General features: G+C 35.5%; 1 protein-coding gene across 3 annotated transcripts in view; it reads right to left on the bottom strand.

Annotated features, from left to right (window-relative positions):
- ADGRL2 (adhesion G protein-coupled receptor L2) overlaps positions 1-19,019 on the bottom strand; it is a 388,507-nt gene that overhangs the window by 167,331 nt on the left and 202,157 nt on the right. For 2 of the 3 annotated variants that reach the window (XM_071750507.1, XM_071750508.1), the window contains 2 exons: positions 7,691-7,732; positions 819-940 (listed from right to left, as the gene is read on the bottom strand). The gene's annotated coding sequence lies outside the window, so the exon portion shown is untranslated. Of the gene's footprint in view, positions 1-818; positions 941-4,733; positions 4,779-7,690; positions 7,733-19,019 lie in introns of all 3 variants that reach the window. The other variant, XM_071750509.1, reaches the window with a different exon arrangement.

Raw genomic sequence — 19,019 nt, 5'->3', positions numbered from 1 at the left:
CACTTAGAGATTGCCATTTGTGCTTCACTCAAGAGATCTCCAAGGGTAAACTCCTACACTCCTACCACGTTCTTTGACTTGGGATTAGTGTTAGACAGTTGTACAGACTAAACCACAAGCTGAGCTCTCAGCCTGTGTGTTGCTCCAAATTCTGCTTTCAGTTTTACCAGTGCACCCCCTGATAGCTATAGCATATGCTCTGGTACAAGTAGTTTTGCATTTGGCCATGGACTGGTGTAATGCAGCACTAGGAGAATTTTTGACCCTGGCAATTTTTGATTGATGTGCACATATTTTATTTTAAGAAAGGATGAGGAGTACTATGGGATTTTGCAGGGAGGATCTGACAACGGCAACTCAAATGAAAAAAATTATAGAAGAAAAATTTCCCATCATATAAACTAGACTGGTTTTATGGTTTCATCTGAACTTTCTGTGAAATATTTCTGTTAAACACCTAACGCAAGAGGCATTAGATTGACAACAAAATATTGGCAAACATAGTAACTAATTCAAGTAAAGTTTAAATTACGTCTAGGGAAGAATAGGAATGAAAGGATGAAAGGCATCAGGACATAAGAACCTCATGCTTATTTTTCACCAATAATTTAAAAAAAGCTGAGGTGTTCTGTGAACACATGTCTTAGGTGAACTAAGACCATATCCCCAGTCCTATTACTTATGTCTGTTAAATCTCATCAACAACATTAACTTAGAGGTCACAGAGATAGGGAAATGTCTTATATCTTGTATTAAAATTGAGATTATGTTTTGGAGAAGGAGTTTTTAATTGTTCTAGTAAATTCAAATTAACTCACTCAGTCCCAGGGTAAGGAATTGTGTTTGCAGCAAACTGTCATTCCTGGAGCTCTGTGTGGTTAACTTGGAGACTGGAGGTAAAAACTGCAGATGAGAATTCCATATGTCTGAGGCAGAGCACCTGAAAGGAAAGCTCACATTTTAATGACAGAGCATGTGATGGCCATTATAGGAATATATTGTATTGATAAAAAGGAAAAACACCTGGTCAACAAAGGTTTTATAATATTTTTTCATCTTATTTACTTTAAAGTCATATTAAGCTTCTAGAAGACTTTGGTTCATTATGAACACTCTGTTTCTTAAAGATACTTGGTGAGTCTGGATGCACTTAGCATAATTTATTTTCCAATTGACTCTGAGTTGCCCAGACCTACTTCTATTGAAGTCAACTTTTTTTTTTTTTTTTTTTTTTTTTCCTGAAGAAAATTAAGGTTAATTTTTCTTCAAAAAGAGACTTAGTTAGATTTCTTAATTGTCAATTTTCTTCAAACAATTACTGAATCACAATATTTTTTAATAAATGAAAATCCAATACATTTTGTGATTCCTTATATTAAAGCCCACTCTGAAAACATTTGTTTGGTGCAATTACTCAGCAACTCAGAATAAGTGGGAAGTTCAAAACTGTAATTATATTGGTTTTGAGCCTTCCTGATATGATTTAAAATTATCTTATCCCAAAATGCATTTAAATCTCAATGGAGACTTGTATTTTAAATGTTTCTATGGCTAGAAGGCTTCCCACATCAGAAAAATATTAACTAAAAATACAATGGACCCTTTTCTACTCTTTTATTTGTATTTCCCAGAGCTATTTCATATTAATATCGACATGGGTAAGACAATTTAACAAACTTCAGAGTGATAATGAGGCCATTTTGCAATCACTCTTTTGTTGAGCAATGATGCTGTGTAGAGAAAAGCAGATCTTGGCTATTCAGTTCTTGCCATTTGATCACTCTGCTCTGTAAGACTCAGGTCAGAAAGTTTAAGTGTCTAAAATCTATAGACTGCCTGTTTTCAGAGAATACCAGAAGAGAGATTCTAATAAAAATCTTCAGGAGAACTTTCCCATCTTCTGACAAGACATTTTTACTTATGCAGAACTGGTCTTTGTTGAATAGCTTCTGTCTTCATTATTTAATTTCTTTGTGGAGCTTACTGTCAACATGATCCCGTTGAGTTCTTTATTTAATATGTTTCAGAGCACAGGACACCTGCTGACTTCTTTAATAACAAGTTGTCCTTAGTTGGCTTATATGTGAAAACTGTGCAGCCGAGGCAAGTAAAGAATAACCTTAGACATTAAGACTGATTCCATTAAAAAATAAAATAAAACCACGTCCAAGCTCTACACCTGAAGTCCCTAAAATAAATTTGCAAGAGCTTTTCACAGCATGGAATCCAGGCGGATTTTTTTTAATTGAATTCTGTTCTGTGTAAGTGCAGCTCAGAGGAATTCAGTTTCCATGTAGGCTCCCAGGAAAGAAATACATGCTAATACATTTTTATTGCTAATGTTTTGGATTTAGTTTCTTAAGTATTATTTAGATTTGCCTGTGGACAGAGTTGCTAGTGTTTACCATAACACAGTGCTCTGTGCCTTTCACTGGAGAAGAGGATTGGCTAAAGCACAGAAATTTAACCATTAATAAATTTCTGGGATTTGTATTGTTTTAATAAGGCTCAACCTCTACCTATTCGTACAAGTCCTATGCATTTGATGTAAAATCTCCATGTTTCCAATTCGACCTTTATTTTTTGTCCCTTTTTAATATATTTTTCCTACTTTGTTGGGAGTCCCTTTCACATCTTGGTAGAAGTATGGGGAAATGCTGTTAGAGATGATACCAGGAAATCCTACAGTCTCTGTCCTGCAGTTTTTAAATAAGGGAGAAACCCTGCTAAGATCAAGGAGTCCTTCTGCTCTCAGTGAATGGTAACTTAAATGGAGAAATTAGTCTTTGACCAATTAGTTTATCTTAAAATTGGCTTTATTCTGCACTCATTCACATAATTTCTCCCATGATTCTTTCACTTCTGCTGAAACACATTATTTTAAGAGAATCCACAAAACTCAGGTGATGAATAAAAGTATCTCACAAATGAAATCTGCACTCAGCCACTGTGAGCTCACACTCAGATTGTATTTCTTAGTCAACAGAATCTAAAAAGAAATTCTTTTAGCCTTGCAACTCTGAAGAAAATTGCTGACTGATGAGGTGATATGTAAAAACAGGTAACTGGTTTATTTTGGTTTTTTAATGTTAGTCCTTGATTTCAGACAAAGAAACACTCTGAACCAGAGGTTCAGCCTAATTAATTATTTCATGTTACAACCAATAAATTAAGTGGCCCTTATCCACTCTTGGTATTACATGAAGGGTGCTCACCCGATGAAGGAACATCTGATCCTACCTCAGATTCTGTCACAAAGTTTGAACCTAATCCAAAGTATACCCAAATTTGTACTAGAAAACAGACTGTGCACTGCTCATATTTAAATATACTTACCTTTTCTCTAGAAGGAAATTTCTCAGTTTACTGTATTGTCTACTATACTTAGTCTTTAATAAATTAACATGATACCAATCTCTACAAATTCTATATTAAACATTAACTATAGCTTATTTGTATGTATTGTATTGTTGTATAATCTTTAAGTGTTGAGTTTACAGAATTATTTTTCAATTGTTTATCTTTTATAGGTAAGCTTTTTTAAGGTTTATTAATACTTCTGTATATGGCTTTTTACATCTATCAACACTTTGTGCACACAGCCTCTTTTCAAATTCTGCTTATGAGTAATTATTTTACATGTGTTTATGTCACATTTGAATGTGATAACACAGCTCTTACTACCTAACATATACCATTGCTAGTTTTGTGACCAAGTGTTCAATTCTTTCAAAGAACTGAGGCAAATCAAGAGCTACTTTGCAGGTGTACAGTGACCAGGACAGCCTTTACATTTGATTCCCAAAGGATTCACATCAGGACAATGCTCAAAGCAAATGGCAAACCTGACTCAAACAGCTTCTTTTGAAGTTGCACAAGTTTTACTTTTCAGCCTTGGTGTCTCTCAAATATGCTGGGAATGGGGCTGTGCACCCAATACCAAAATCAACAGAAGCCTCCCAAGCTGAAGCCTCGCAAACCACCCCAGTTTCAGTGCTTGTTTGCAAGAAAGGGCCAACACGGGACCATTGCACCCTGTATCTGCCTGCTGCTACAACCCACCAGAAAGATGCTGGATGGATTTAGGTCTGGGACACTCAGAGGCATAAATATTTGTGAATACACACTGGCTAGGGATTCAGCTGGGAGTCAGGACTGATTTCACACCAAGCAGGAGCAGAAACTATGAAGGCAACGTGGGACTGCCCGGGCTGCAAGCAGGGAGGGTTTGGGGCTGGCTCCATTGTGCTCCATCAGGGCTGCCTTCAGGAGGAAGACTGCACTCTTCAAAGACTTTTTGCCATAGTTTATCTTCTTTTTCTTGCGTTGTAATGCCATATTGTACAGCTAAGCTGTTCATAAAGAGCTACATATTCTTTTTACTTCAGCTCATGTCTCTTCAACCTGTGCTCAAGGCGATTATTTTGTAGCACATGGGGAAAAATGTTTATGTTCTAATTCAGCCTAAGTAAAATGTTGAAAGGTGGCAATCTCTTTGAACATTACTGATCATTACTTATAAAACTATGTTTTTAAATTGTGAAAACAAATGCTTTGACCTTGTGAACTATGGAAATTTTTTTTAAAAACAAATCTGCTTTGCTTTTTTGGCTAATAGTTGTGATTTGCATAGTTGAACCTTGAGTGCAGTCATAAATAGCTACAGAATCCAGTCTGGCATAATGCCCAGCAATGTTAGGGTGCCAGACAAAAAAAATGGGTCAGCCACTTACCAAGTAAGTCATTCTGTCTCAACAAGGTGATGTCTAACAAAGAAGCTACAAGGGTGAAGACAGATAACATATTCAGCTGCTGTTTAGAAAGACAAGAACTTTTCATTTATCAGGATAATCTATTCCTTGTAATCAGTACACCAAGTGAACTCCCTCTTGTAAAAAGGAGAAAAGCCCATCAATTGTTTTGCTAATTAAGATGAATATTATTCCTATGAAATGAACCAAAAAGTTCTGCGTAACCAGAATCCCGAAAGAGATCTATAATCTAAAAGAATAATTGCACAAGATTTCAATTGAGAGGAAAGTGAGAATTATTTTTTTAATTTCTTCTTCAGTTTTTAGCTGTAGTGGTCTTCCATGTGTGTTCATGGATCTTTTATGTTCTCGGTGTATCTAAAATATTATTTCCCATATATTAAAAAGAGGGGAATTCAAAATTCACTACAGAATTGTTATATATTTAATGAAATGCTACCACTGAACATTACAGATCTAGGGATAATTTAAGGTAACAAATAATTTATTAACGTCCATAGAAAAAAGTAAATTTTTAGATTAAAATCTATATATTGTGACTGTTCATAGTAACCTGCATTTAATCTTTATTCATTAAGCACGGCTGGAGTTAGAAATGAGAGGGAAAGTATATTTTCTTTAAAGTTATATGAATTATGTTCAAGAATTTATTTAATTCTGTAATATTTCTCTTTTTCTAGGATTTAAAAAAGGCTTTCAGTGCTAAAAGGGAACATATTCCTATATGTGGAAGCTCAGTTTCCCATTCCTTAAACAAAAGACATCCAATTTGAAAATATATTTATATATGAATTGGTATTTACATAAAGGAAATCCATAATCAGCAGAGTAAACCTGTATTCCTGAGCAAGTCAGGGAGATTCCATTGAGGCACACATAGTTTTACATAGAAAAATTAATTCTCCCCAAAATAATCCATTACTGCCTTTGTTGTAGTAACCTTTAAGGTCCGAGCTTTTGTCCTATCTTCTTCACTTACAGTGTAAATCACACAGTTGGCCTCAAAATAAAAAAAATTATTATTTCACTTAACACGCAAATTTAGAGTTATAAATTACCTCAATTCAGGACACTGGCTGAATACATTTGTTTTAATGAAAAATGAAATGTTTTCTGTCTCTTCTACCCTTCCCCCAAGCCTTCTTCACAAGATCAGCCTCAGGCTAAAAATGGTTTTAAGAAGACTGAAGCTGCTGGTAAACACTTACCTTTGACAATATTATTGCCTAATGAACATTGCAGAAAAGGGTGTATACAGTGCAAGTGCCTGTCTGTGGCTGCAACCTACATAGGATACTTGTGCCAAGTACCTACTGCTAATAGGCAAATATACACAAAAGAGACAGGCCCTTTGATGGTTTAATCCCAAACATACTTAACTGTCACACAGTTAATCTTTTTGATTTAAAATGCCTCTTGAGTTCTTCTTGAACATTTTTATGTTTGTGGATGAAGGAGGTTAAATGTAGTTCTCATGGCTATTTGGACTGTTCGCTCTCTTTTCTTTTTTTTTTTTTTTTTCATTTTATCCCTCCCCCTCTAGTTCAACATGACTTTACCCTCTCTTTAATCATAGATACCCCCTTAAGGAACCTCAACCCTGATACTTCTGAACTAACCCCTGTGAGCAGGCAGGTAAAGATGCATTACCAGCTTTGCCAAAGCAGATCTCATTGTTATTATCAGAGGACCAGATCTACAGGTCAAAACCAAGCATTTCTAAACAGCTTCACCTGCAGGTTTTTACTTTCCTAGAGAAAAGTGTCAAAGAACAACTAACCTGCCATGTTCATCAAAAATCAAGTCATCATTCTTAAAGTTCATCATAAAGCCTGTGTTTTGCTACTGGGTTTCTTGAACACTAGAAACTCTGATACATTTCTATCAAAGACCAAAAAATCAATCCCTCATATTTTAAATCTATCATTGTTTTAAACCCTTATGCATTAAAGTTTCTGAATAATCCCCTTTTTAGAGGGTCTTGAGTTCTTTTGGGGGTTAGATAGAAGATCTTTCAAGTGTAACACTAAGAAGCAGTCGCATTTCAAGTCAGAATTTGTACTCTGATGGGATATTTTTCTAGTAGTATTTCTTTCCACTTTAACAGTAGTTACACTTCATGATGGCTTTATGTTTATTTCAGACTACGTTTTTATGCAGTGGGAAAGAATTTTTTTTTTGTAAAATGAATGCCCAAGACCTGTTGGAAAATATTTCCCCTTAGCAATGTACTCATAGGATTCAGTATAGTTTGCTCAGAAGTGTTATTTTAGGGTGACCTTTACACACACAGTATGATGAATTTTTATTTTATATGGTTGTAAAGATGTTATGATCAAGGGGCAGAATAAATATTGCCCTTTTCAGCCAAAAGAAAAAAAAAAGAATGACAAAATCATCTTTTTTAAACAACATGATAGCATACAGAAGTGATGTCTACGTTTGGGAACTACATATTTTTAAATTCACAGTTATAGCAAAGCCCTGGTGAAACATAAATAAAGATTAGTTTTATATGATTCAAATGGTAACGTATGCTATGGAACTCACACTTTCTCACCCTAAAGAAAAGAGATATTTATGTTCTTCACTGACAGAACAATGTATTTATGTTTATGGGAATTTATAGATTACCATAAATTGCTAAGCAAAATAAGTTGAACAGTCCAGGGTCAGCAGCATTTCTAACAAGGATGTTAAATCCTAACTTATTTTCTTTTGAATAATTAGCATAATGTTCTGCAAATCTTTTTTAGGTTACTTATAGGATTTGAATATTCAAATATTTTCAGTTGTAGAAGCTATATAATGATGGAATTGTACAGTACATTTATGTCTGAAGCAATCTGGCAATATTTTCTTGCAAGAATTTACCTTATAGTCTTTGTTATCAGAAACAGAAATAGCTTTCTGCTTACCATTCTGGAAAAAAAGGAATTCATCATTCTGCCATAAAGACCCTAGAAAGCAAAGAAAATGTTATTAGTTGTTATACTCTTATCTGCAGGGTATCTAGCTGCCAAACAATGTATCAGCATAAGAAAAAAAAAAAAAAAAAAAAAAAAAAAGAAGAAGAAAAAGAAAGAAAATATGTGTTCAAACCATAGATCAATTGTTTAATGCCATTCTAAATATATATTGCATGTACTTAGAAGGTACCAGTTTAGAAAAAAGCACAGACTATTGTGTATATCTGCATTTAGACCTACATGCCAGCTGGAATTTGTCTGCCTAATGTTCATAAAATACAGACATAGGATCTTTGCATTTAACTTGTGATTGTACTTCTGAAAATGAAACCATGGGCTTGCTGTCTCTGCTATGGAGTGGGAGAGAAAAGGGTAAGGCATGTGCATAAAGGGCTAAGATGAAAAGAGACTATCAACTATCAACGAAATGTTAAAGATATTCTCCTTAATTCATTAAGAAATTTGTATTACGATTTTAAAAAAAGTCACAGTTATTAAAATCATTAATCAGCCTTTACAACTTTAGAAAAAGTTTGCTCATGGTTTATAAGTTTGCAATGGTTAGACTGGAGTACTGAGAAAGTACCAAGTACACCACCATCAGCATGCTTTAATTGTATGCAGAAATGAAAGAATGGGTTAACTCTTTTTTCTTTCTCCTTTTCTATTATCCTTTTCAGTCTGTTTTATACCTGAAGTTACAGCTATTTCGTTTTCTATAGAAAGAAATGAATCACTGCTACAAGTTCCTTTAACTAAAGGCTGAACAGAGAACATTCACATTCAGGATTTACACAGAAAGGATTTTAACTCTTCTGTAACATCTTGTGCTGTATGTCTCAACTATGCAGTTCAAGAAGAAAAAGTTTTCAGGGCTGTAGGCTAAATTGTGCCATAATTTCTGACACAATACAACTTTACTCCTGCTTAAGTGTATGGGGTTTTGTACAGAATCTGTCTGTCTGCCTCAAACATAGTTTTCAGAAGTAAACCAGCTTTATGCTGAAGAAAGGTGAACCCTTAAAACCCATTTGTTATTCTTAACATTTTTCATTATTTGAGCAAGTTAAGTCCTAAAATAAGCACGCGAGAGAGAAAATTAAGGAATTCAATTAAAGATTGTGATTATAAATATGTTACTATAACCAAGAACCACAAACCACTTAGAAAAAAAATGATGTCTAGGTAATCCTATTACCATTAAAGAGGAAAACTAAAATAAGTGATAGCTTGAAATCAGGTCATATATGATCATAAATACTGCTGAATGAGATACAGTTATTTACATTTAAAGGTGTGCCCAGATAGAGAAATCCCCATTACGGTACAAGAGTTGTTTCTATTAAAGTTTACCTTGGGCAAAAAGGGAGTTTCCAGGGTGTTCAGTGCTGTAGAAATTTGGACTTAATCGAGGTTGCAGTGCAGTGCAAGATACAGGGAGCCTGGATAAAGCTAATGTAAACTAGAACAGTCCCTGAAGGCTGCTCTGATTTACATGGTTATTCATTGGCCTGTATCTATCTGAACGTCTACAGAGACAGTTTAAAGCCACCTTTGCTCCACTCTTTGTGGGCTACAGCTTGTGTATGATGGTTCATGTGAGACATGGCACAAATTATCTCTTTTGCTTTATTTATGAAATGCAGAAGGATAGGGTTCCCCTCAGCCAAAGCAGCAGTATTTCACATGAGCTTAAAATTAAACTTTTGAAGATCCATCTAATATGCATGGCTCAGTTGAGCCATGTTTTGCACTGGCTTCTGCATCTTTCCCAGACATCTTTGCTCCTAAGCCCTCACAGTTTGAAAACGATGCTGTTAATCCCCTGCCTGTTTAGGACTGTTACACAAACCATCCTTTTACTTCAGCAAAGATGTAGTTGCCTTTCCACCACACAACTTTTGAGTCCCTCTACCACAGTGTCATAATATTTTGGGTTTTTTTCAAGCTAATCATAACCAATAAAGTGACACAATTTCATAAATGAAAAAAAAGTTCTTGTTGACTTCAAAAGGAATAATATACACAAAAGGATAGATTTTTGCCTCTAGTTCTTATCTGCTTAACTATTAAGATTCTACAGCACGAGTTACAATGTTGTAAAATGTCAACTGAAAGCTGTGGGCCTGTCCCCATCCTATCAGCCATGTATGGGAGCCTCCAAACTGACACACAAATTGTTCAACACTTTCACGTGAGTATCCTGCTGAATGTTCCTGCCTAAAGTTAAGTACATGTTTCAGTGTTCAGCTAAATCATGGCTTAAAGCCTTACATAGATTCGGATGAGAAGAGAAGCTGAAAGTACAAGTTGAGTGTGACAGCTAATGCATGAGTTCTTCCTGGACACCAGTAAGTTTTAATAACAGGTTATTTGCTGGTATAGAGAATACAGTCATTCTCTCGGAAGAAATGAGTCAAGGCTTCTCCTAGCTACTGCTTTCACTGGCTGAAATAAATATTCTGAGTGAATGTGAGTATGACCTCCCAGTTCCCAAGTTTTGTTTAAGAACTGCTAACAAGTTTTTTATTTCCTTTTAAAATCAAGTTTTTCTATTAATTCTGCTACTACTTTCAGTGTCTCTGGCATTGGCATTACAAATATAAAAAAAACCCAGACTTACTCAGTTCATAGTTCCTGCTTGCTCAGTATAGTTTCTGAATCAATAGACAAAATCACCTATTTTTAATCACCAGCTCCTGAAGAGGGCAGCACGTTCTAGATATTATTGAACTGTAAGCTTTGAGATGACAGCCTGGGCTTTACTGTACTACATACAGAAGAAGGGGAATAAAAACATTCTGGATATATTGTGTAGACAGTTCCCATGATACAATAAGTCAGTGAAAGTTCTAGGCTGTTACAGACCAAGGTCAAAACTGTATTTGATTATTAAAGAGAACATTCTAATTAGCTACCTGAAGCAATGCATTTAGAAAGAGAGCAACAAAATACCAGCAAGGAGTACTTCCACGAGGAATATGTTTTATCTTTAACACCATAGATAACTTTTCCTATTGGCAGTGCATTGACTATCAAAACTACTAAAGAGGTTAGATTTAATTATCTCACTTCTTTGCACATTTCATCTCAATTGCTATGGCAACATTCAGTTGCCTCAGCAGCAATGTACACTTTAATCAGATATTTCCTCACTCATTTCTCTGTGCACCACAGCAATGTAGTCAAATTGACAGTGAAACCCTGATGCATCTGATAACACCTCTTTGGAATTAATGGCTAGGTTTCCTCTGCCCCTCACCCTCAGACACAAATATTTCTGAAGTTTTGCACCCTGAAGAGAAAGGCTTTAGGAGATAAAAGTGTGTATACTTTAAGTCTCTCCTACTTCACTGATTTCATGTTGTTTTCAGCCACCACTCCCTTTTTACGTGGCTTCTCCTTACTTGGGAACTCTTCCCATCAAGCTATGGGCAGGTGTTCTGGTCCCTGCAGGAACTCTTTCAGGGCTGAGAACAGGAAACACAATAATCAGGCAGACAATATGGTTCCTCCCATATTCCACCCTGCCCTGAAAAGCTTTTTGTTTGATTACTCAGTCATGATTAAATGCTTCGTCAGAGTACATCATACTTCTTTAAGCTTCTTGGCCCAGAAATCAGGAGCATAGGCTAAAACAAAAGTAATTAGGAGTGATGAGAAGATACTGGGGACTCCATATTGAAATGCAGACAGTAAGAAGAGTCAGGAAACCAAAAGTACATGGAGGTTACTAAATTCAGGTTATGGGAAGTCTTGATATTTCTGACAGAATATCATCTGGCTTTGAAACATGTCACCACCAAAGTGGGAACAGAGATAAGTTCCTAATGGTGCCCAGCTTCTATGGTGAAAAACACATTAGAAATGCATTAGATAGATTAGATTAAATTAGACTGGAATACAGTCAGGCATATAGGAAAGAATGATAGACGTGAGACAATGAAACATAATTCTGTGTATTCTGAAGGCTTCTGAAGTCTTTAGAGTCAAGTAGTTGATTTTGCTTTTTTTTTTTTTTTTTTTTTTTTTTTTTTTTTTTTTACATTAAAGAAAATACCCAACACTTCATTCTACATGCATTTTTCATAGCTGCTCATCTGCTTATGTGTAATAAACTGTTGCAGCTCATTTTCAAATAAGGTCTTGGATTAACACTGCCTTAAGGATTTTTGGAAACCCTGGGTCAGTACAGGGTTGACTTGGGCCACTGCTGTCCCAGAGAGGTATAATGGAGCCAGAACCACTCTACAATTTGTCAATGATAGCAAAATCTGATCAGCCTCCTGACACTGCAATGTAAAGTCAAGCTCCACGGTTTCATAGCAGCTTTTCTAAAGGCTTCAGAACTCAATATATTAAAAAATCATAGAAGTATTGACTTACTAAGAAAATACAGGAAAAAAAGTGCCCAGCATACAATTCATGAATAACAAGTGATTTGATCATATATAGTATGAAAGTCCATATCACATGACAAGTCTGTTGAGGATCTGGCTGGACCTTTCCAGCTGATGTGCTGAAGCCAAACATTTGTGGGTCCATGTCATGTCATGTCATGTCACAGAATCATAGAATTGGTTGGGTAGAAAGAGAATGTAAAGATCACCAGTTCCAATCCCCCTGCCATCAGTGAGGTAGCAATATTTTAGGGTTCTAAAGGACAAGCTACAAGTTACAGAATTTACAAGGCTTTTTCACATCAGTACTTCTGAAGATGTGCAGATACAACCTTTGAAATCAATGGGTATATAAATTAAAACTATTTATGTTTGCAGGCCTAGTCCCAGAAGATAAAAATAAGTATTTCCCTGGAGCTTTGTATATATAAGCTTTATATATAACTAAACACTGTAAGATTTAATAATGTGCCAAACAGCGGTTGTGCCATAGAGGATGCAAAGATCATTTAAAGTTCAGAGATTACAATTCTGTACTGAAATTAATAATAAAAAAACTCCCAAACTTTATACCTAAAAAAATCCAATATCCATGCATAGCTAAGGATTAGAAAATGTTTGTAGTATGACATGTTCCATTAAAAAAATTAATTTTAAAGTTGATCCATTTAACATGGGAAGAGCTATGCTATTTTCACCAGCTGAAAATCTGTTCCATCTTTAATAATAATAATAATAATAATAATAATAATAATAATAATAATAATAATAATAATAATAATAATAAATAATAATAATAATAATAATAATAATAATAATAATAATAATAATAATAATTTCATAGTGCTGAAATTACCTAAGTCATGTACAACTAGAATCTATGCAAAACAATATATTTCTTGCTGGAATAGTTTATAAGCTGGAGACTTCAGTAAAAGATATTGCAACCCCCCCCCCCCCCCCCACAGAATAGTGCCTTGTCATTAGAGGATGCTTTTTGGACCTTGTGCACTTTTACTGCAGTACAGTAGAAAGGAAATTTTAATTTATGCTTTATAATCTCAAGGATCATATGAAGAAAGATGTGTGAAACAGAAATTATCTCAAAATATGGAGGTAAAATGATTTTATGTTCCACTGTGTACATTTCTGTTTAATTTGCTAATTTTAAAAATTTCTGAAATATGACTGATTTGAATGCTGATAAGTTTAAGGTTTATGTGCTTTTCCAGTATAGATATCCCAGTTCTGGAACATATTTTCCTATCCTATTGATCCTTTTCTAGGATTATACGAAAGACCTACCCAACAAATATTAGGAATAAGTTACCTATAAAAAACCCAATGTTTTTAGAGATAAAGCATTTAAAAACTTATCAAACACTTCACCTGTCTGTTTTTTCATGTAACAATAAAATGTTAAACATCTCCCAAACTATTTTTTGGTGAGGGTGTTCTTTCAGTGGTGTACAATAGGGTATAATACAAATGGAATCTCTGAACTAAGGCATACCATGCAGTCCTATAGGGGACACACAGCTCATACTACTCTTCTTTTCAGCAGTTTAAAAAAATTTTGCCATGGTAGCCTTTAATTTTCAATAACAATTTGTCTCCTCCTCTCATTTCATTCCTTCTCCAAGTATTCCATATTCCTTAGTCTGTTACAATGTAATCCTATCCCTTCCCTAATTTTTAGTGTAATAAACTATATTTCTTACAACCTCCAAAAACTCAAGTTTTCCGTCTGGCATCAGCAGAGCTCCTGGCACCCTCCCACTGCCCAGCACCACCCTGCTCTCTGCTAGCACTTTCTCCAAGAGCTGCTGCACTCCAAGTATCCATTGCGGAGCTTCTTCCTGATCCACCAAAATGGACATTTTCTTGGGACAACCACCCATTTTCCCTGACCCCAGCTCTTTGCATCCTGAATGTCTTGTCTCAAGAAGAGCACATGAAGTCTGGTACCAGTAGCTGCTGCAGCTCCATTTTTCATGTGGTTTCCAAAGAAGGGAGAAATTTGTGTGACAGGGAGACAGGGTAGCATGACAGGAGAATTTAAAAGGTGAGTAAAACTCTCCAGAGTTACATTTTTTTGATTCCCATGTCCAGGTGTTCAACACATTCTGCTTCTCCAGCTCCCCAGGGTAAAGATTCACTGTTTGGTATATTGCTTGAAGCAATCTCACTTAGTTTACTCACTTAGTTTCAACTCTTCTCAAGTTTAAAGAACCCTTCTATAAAGCCTAATCAACAGAGAGTCTCTTTTCCTTGTTTATGCAAGTTACCATGTTGGGGTTTGTTGTTTTTTTTTTACAGCTTTAAAAAACTGGAGAGTGGAACAATTACAGAGGATGCACTGCTCAGCTTTTATATATGTTATAGACACATATACATACATATATGCCTATACAGAATTTATGTATGCTCTTATTGTAGCACTAATACTCCCTAAAGGTATTATTATGTTGTTAGACAAATTAAAATTAAACAAGAGGTAAAAGTGCACTTGAACTGAAAACTGTTAAAAAATGCCTACAGGCAAGACAAAAATGAACAGCAGGAATCTATCCAGCTGTGTGTGTCTAGGAGCTCCTCTGGGCCAACTGACTGTGCTCCCATTTCTGCTGCAGGAAATGCAATTTCAAAAAAATTCATATAGGTGTTGTGACTTCCAAGCCAAATGTCACACAGATTTCTTTTGCCTGTGTTTAGGATAAAAATGGAGGGAATTTCTGTCAAACTGAGTAAACTACAGGACAGAAAGGAGAGGGTTGGTGGGAACATATAACAGAAGAGCCCAGAAACAGTAAGACAGAGATGCACTTAAATCAGAAATGTGATGAAAGGTAGTTTTGCTGAGAAGCACATCTAATAATATCTGGAACTGGTGAAGTATGTGAGATCAGTTTTGAGAACTTATGTAAAAAAAAAAAAAAAAAAAATCTATCCTGAGACAGTGTTTCTAAAACTAAATGCAAAAGAGGCTTTTTTTTTTTGTACTATGAGATTCAGTGAAATCTCATAAAGAATACCTGAGGTGTCCAGAACTGACATGGCCAAAGGTCTGTATATTGAGATCAAAGATGTAATGATAAAAACCAGTAGGAGTAGTATGTGTTGAATATATACTAACTCTGGATTTGCAAATCACATCCAGCTGCAAATGGATGCACTCACTAGACATGAAAGTGAACAAACCAAAGAGATTGTTTATCTTTTTAGGGCAAAATTGCTAGGTTTACTACTTCATTCAAACCTCAAAACTATGTATGTCCCACTGAAAAAAAATTTGCTGTGTAAATTATTATGTACTTTTCACTGAGAAAGAAAAATGAGGCGGCTTGATATCCCAGTGACATAATGAAATAAGGAACTGTATTCTAAGTAGTTAATTCAGTTATTTTCATCACAGTGTTATCCAACGGTTATCACCATGACAATGCATCTTTGTTGACTTAGAAGTGCTCAAAAATCAAAGAGCATTGGAGACAAGGATATGAAGACATGGCAGGAAGGAAGATTAAAAAAGCAATTTTGTCTCATTTTTACAATACTCTAATCCCAAGGGTACCACTGGACGTTCTCCCAATTTTCACCAGGACAAAAGAAAGCATCTCTGATTCTATGTACTTGGAAACTGTATCTTACAAATGGTTATATTTATGATCCAACTGCTATATAATGAAAGGAAATGTGTGAAAATGAAAACAAAAGAAATATTAACATATGCATCAGAATAACAGAACAAATAGGAATGTGACTTTCTCCTGGTGAAAACGGAAATTAATCTTCTCGTCTGCTTTGAGCATTTTGGCTCTAGGCTCAGGTCTTAAAATCTAATTGGTGCATCATGAATACGAAATGCAAGTAACTGAGATGCATATAATTTTTTTGTCATATAAAACTAAAAAAATTTGTAAATGTGAGACCGTTCTTTCTTCAGAGTAGAGCCCTAACTTTAAATTAAACAATAGCCTCAAAGACATTTGCCTTTACAGGGCACTTCCAGGCTTAGAGGCACCAATGTAAAATTTACTGGTTTTGCTCAACAGATCTGCTCTTTGGACTAAATCCAGATTCTGAATTATTCTACTTCTGGATCAGGCCCTTTGTGTATATTCACATTCATGTATGATTATTTTAGTGGAAAAGGTGTTTTTATTCCCACTTCTTTGGGGGTGAACTGAATTGTCTTTTAGCCTTACTTACTGTAACAACAATGAGAATTAGGCAGTCTCAGTGCATTTCTATTCTGTGATATACTAAAACAGAAGTATCCCAATGAAGGGTGGCAGAAAAAGTGCTGTGGTTTAATTGGGAGTATTCTTAGTAGGAGGTTGTATGAGATTGAAGGAACTCAGCTTGGCCTTTTGCAGTCCACTTGAGTTTTCCAAGTTTTGTAGTTAAAAGCTGTAAAATAGATTTTTATTATTGAAATGAGAAAATTAGAGAAAACCTCTGAGACCTAAAGCATTTGGAAACCTGCTCTGAAATTCTAACAAAGTTATTTTTCATTATGCAATTGAACTAAAATTGTTCCTTTTGTGAAACAATTCAATTGTTAAATTATTTTCGTAAATGAGTAGAACATATTTAGTAAAACTCACTTGTACCCTTTTTACACTTTCACATAATAAACACTCTGCTTGCACTATATCCTTATTGCTATCTTTGGCAAAATTTGGCATATACTGTGGGTTGATACTTTGTTTATTACGTTTAATATTTTAAAGAACATATGTGCAATGGATATAAAAAATAAGGTGCATGTGCATATTACAGCTGAGGCTGCCAAAGGAGCATGGAGAACCTGGCCCCCTTGCCCTGATTGAAATTCCATGGAAGACAAGCTGCTGTGGCAGTCCCAGACTATGCATGGAACAGAATTTCTCAGCATTTATTCAGGTATGCACCTTAAAGCAAAACTTCAGTGTGATCAAGTACCACACACATAGTAATGAGCTTTGCAATTTCCTGAATAGCTTTTACAAGGAGGGATTGTGCCTCTGTCTTTCTCCTTCTTTTGCTGTTTATGTCCTGCTTTCCTTTTTTCCACTCCCTGCTTTTTAAAGCCTCCCCAGCAGCCTGATGGACTTAGCAGGAACTGGGGTCATCGTGGTGATCAATGGCTTGGGCAGCTGAGCACTCAGCCATTGATCACACCGAATAGATTCATATATCTTAGGCATCCCATCACAAGCAGCTGCTTATACTTAGCTTGCCAGCTTTCTGTCACCTCGAGGATTCAATGAAGTTCAGAGACACTGTGAGAAAGTTATATAATTCTGTCAAGAGATCATGTCTTTGATTTTTTTTTTCATCTCTTAGACCTACATGTCTACCCTTTGGGGGTCTATCACAGACTGAGAACTTCCAATATATTACATACCGTAACACAGCAGTATAAAGAGTGCTATATAAAATATATAAACGTCCTTCCTTTGAACAGAATAGCAGGAGCCTTCACTCCTTTCTTTTATGAAAGGACATTACCTAATGTTAAAGAGAAACCACAGCTGTATTCATGTGTGCACACATGCTTTGCTTGTAATTTGAAACACATTACCATAAACTGTCAGATAGTATCATATCTAGTGTTCCTTCTCTGTCTTCTATTTAATTATTCTGTGCCTAATTTGTAAGAGTAAAAAATAACTTTAATTGCTTGGATAAAATATTCAGAGTTTAACAACTTTACTGGGAAAATACAAGAGATTTCACCGAATTATTAAATGGACACAGGGAACGTGAATACCACTTCCTCATCTAAAAATTTGTCATGATTTGTCATCATTCAAGATTAAAGACCTTTTTCTTTTCTATATTTTTTCCTGTTTACTAAGCATGTATAGTTTGTGCTGCAGCTCACAGACACTGAAGTAGGAAGGTGCCAGAATTTTGGATGTTACCACTTCCCACCTTTATGCTCTGCCCCTCTGCTGGGAGATTGCAATCCCATCACCAGCCGAGAAGATCAGGGCAAAGGCAGTTTATGTTAACAGGCACATGAATGTAGGTGGCTCTCAAGTACAGGCACATGCTTCTCTCTCTTGTCTCTGTAGGCTGACAGTAATTTCCAGCAGAATTGTGAGATGGACAGCTGTGAGCATGAATATCTGAAATCATGGCAGCTACATCTGGCAGAGCTTGTCTGTCAAAGACCCATGACTGAAAGGTTGGTTGGCAGGGTGCTCTCCACAGGCAGGGGTCTGCTGGAGAGAGGCACTGGAAAGCTCAGCTCTAAAAGCCTCTCCAAAAATCAGGAAGCAGTCAAAGAATGCAAAAACATCAGTGCACAGGACAAATCAATGTTGCAGTGTTTCCAAGTTTTAAAAGAATGCTAAAATGATTCACAGGACTGAAGCTGACTGCATGCACTGGGCTGAGTTTCTCTTGGAGAAAAGGTTGTGAGGTGGGGAGTATGAAATTGTTCCTGATTAATAAAGATGGCTACGGTAGTAATATCCTCTGGTCTTCTAAATGATGCTTCCAAATATTTGCAGAGAAAAACTGTAGACATTTTCTAGGAATTAGAAGGCCCCAACATTCAAAATACATTTTTAATATATTAGTATCATTAGATATTAATAATATTAATGTAATCTTGAAAATCTTCAAATTGACAGTGTCCCTTTTGATGATATACTTCAAAACTTCATGAAAACTCCTTGTCAAATGGGGCTTCTACTTTAACACATATTCAAAGAGCAGTATGCAGCTTGAAAATGGATTAAACAGCCAGGAAAAGGGGTCATACTCTGTTATATGAATGCAATTCCAGGGCTTTAATGAATCTGGAGAATTTAACAATAAACATGGTACATAAATTAAGTTGATTCAGTATGCAATCTGCTACTTTAAAAATAAAGAAATAA

The sequence above is a fragment of the Heliangelus exortis genome, chromosome 8 (genome assembly GCF_036169615.1).
Source record: "Heliangelus exortis chromosome 8, bHelExo1.hap1, whole genome shotgun sequence".
NCBI classification, from domain to species: domain Eukaryota; kingdom Metazoa; phylum Chordata; class Aves; order Apodiformes; family Trochilidae; genus Heliangelus; species Heliangelus exortis.
The sequence above is the reverse complement of the archived record's forward strand: the minus strand, read 5'-3'. Positions and strand labels throughout refer to the sequence as shown.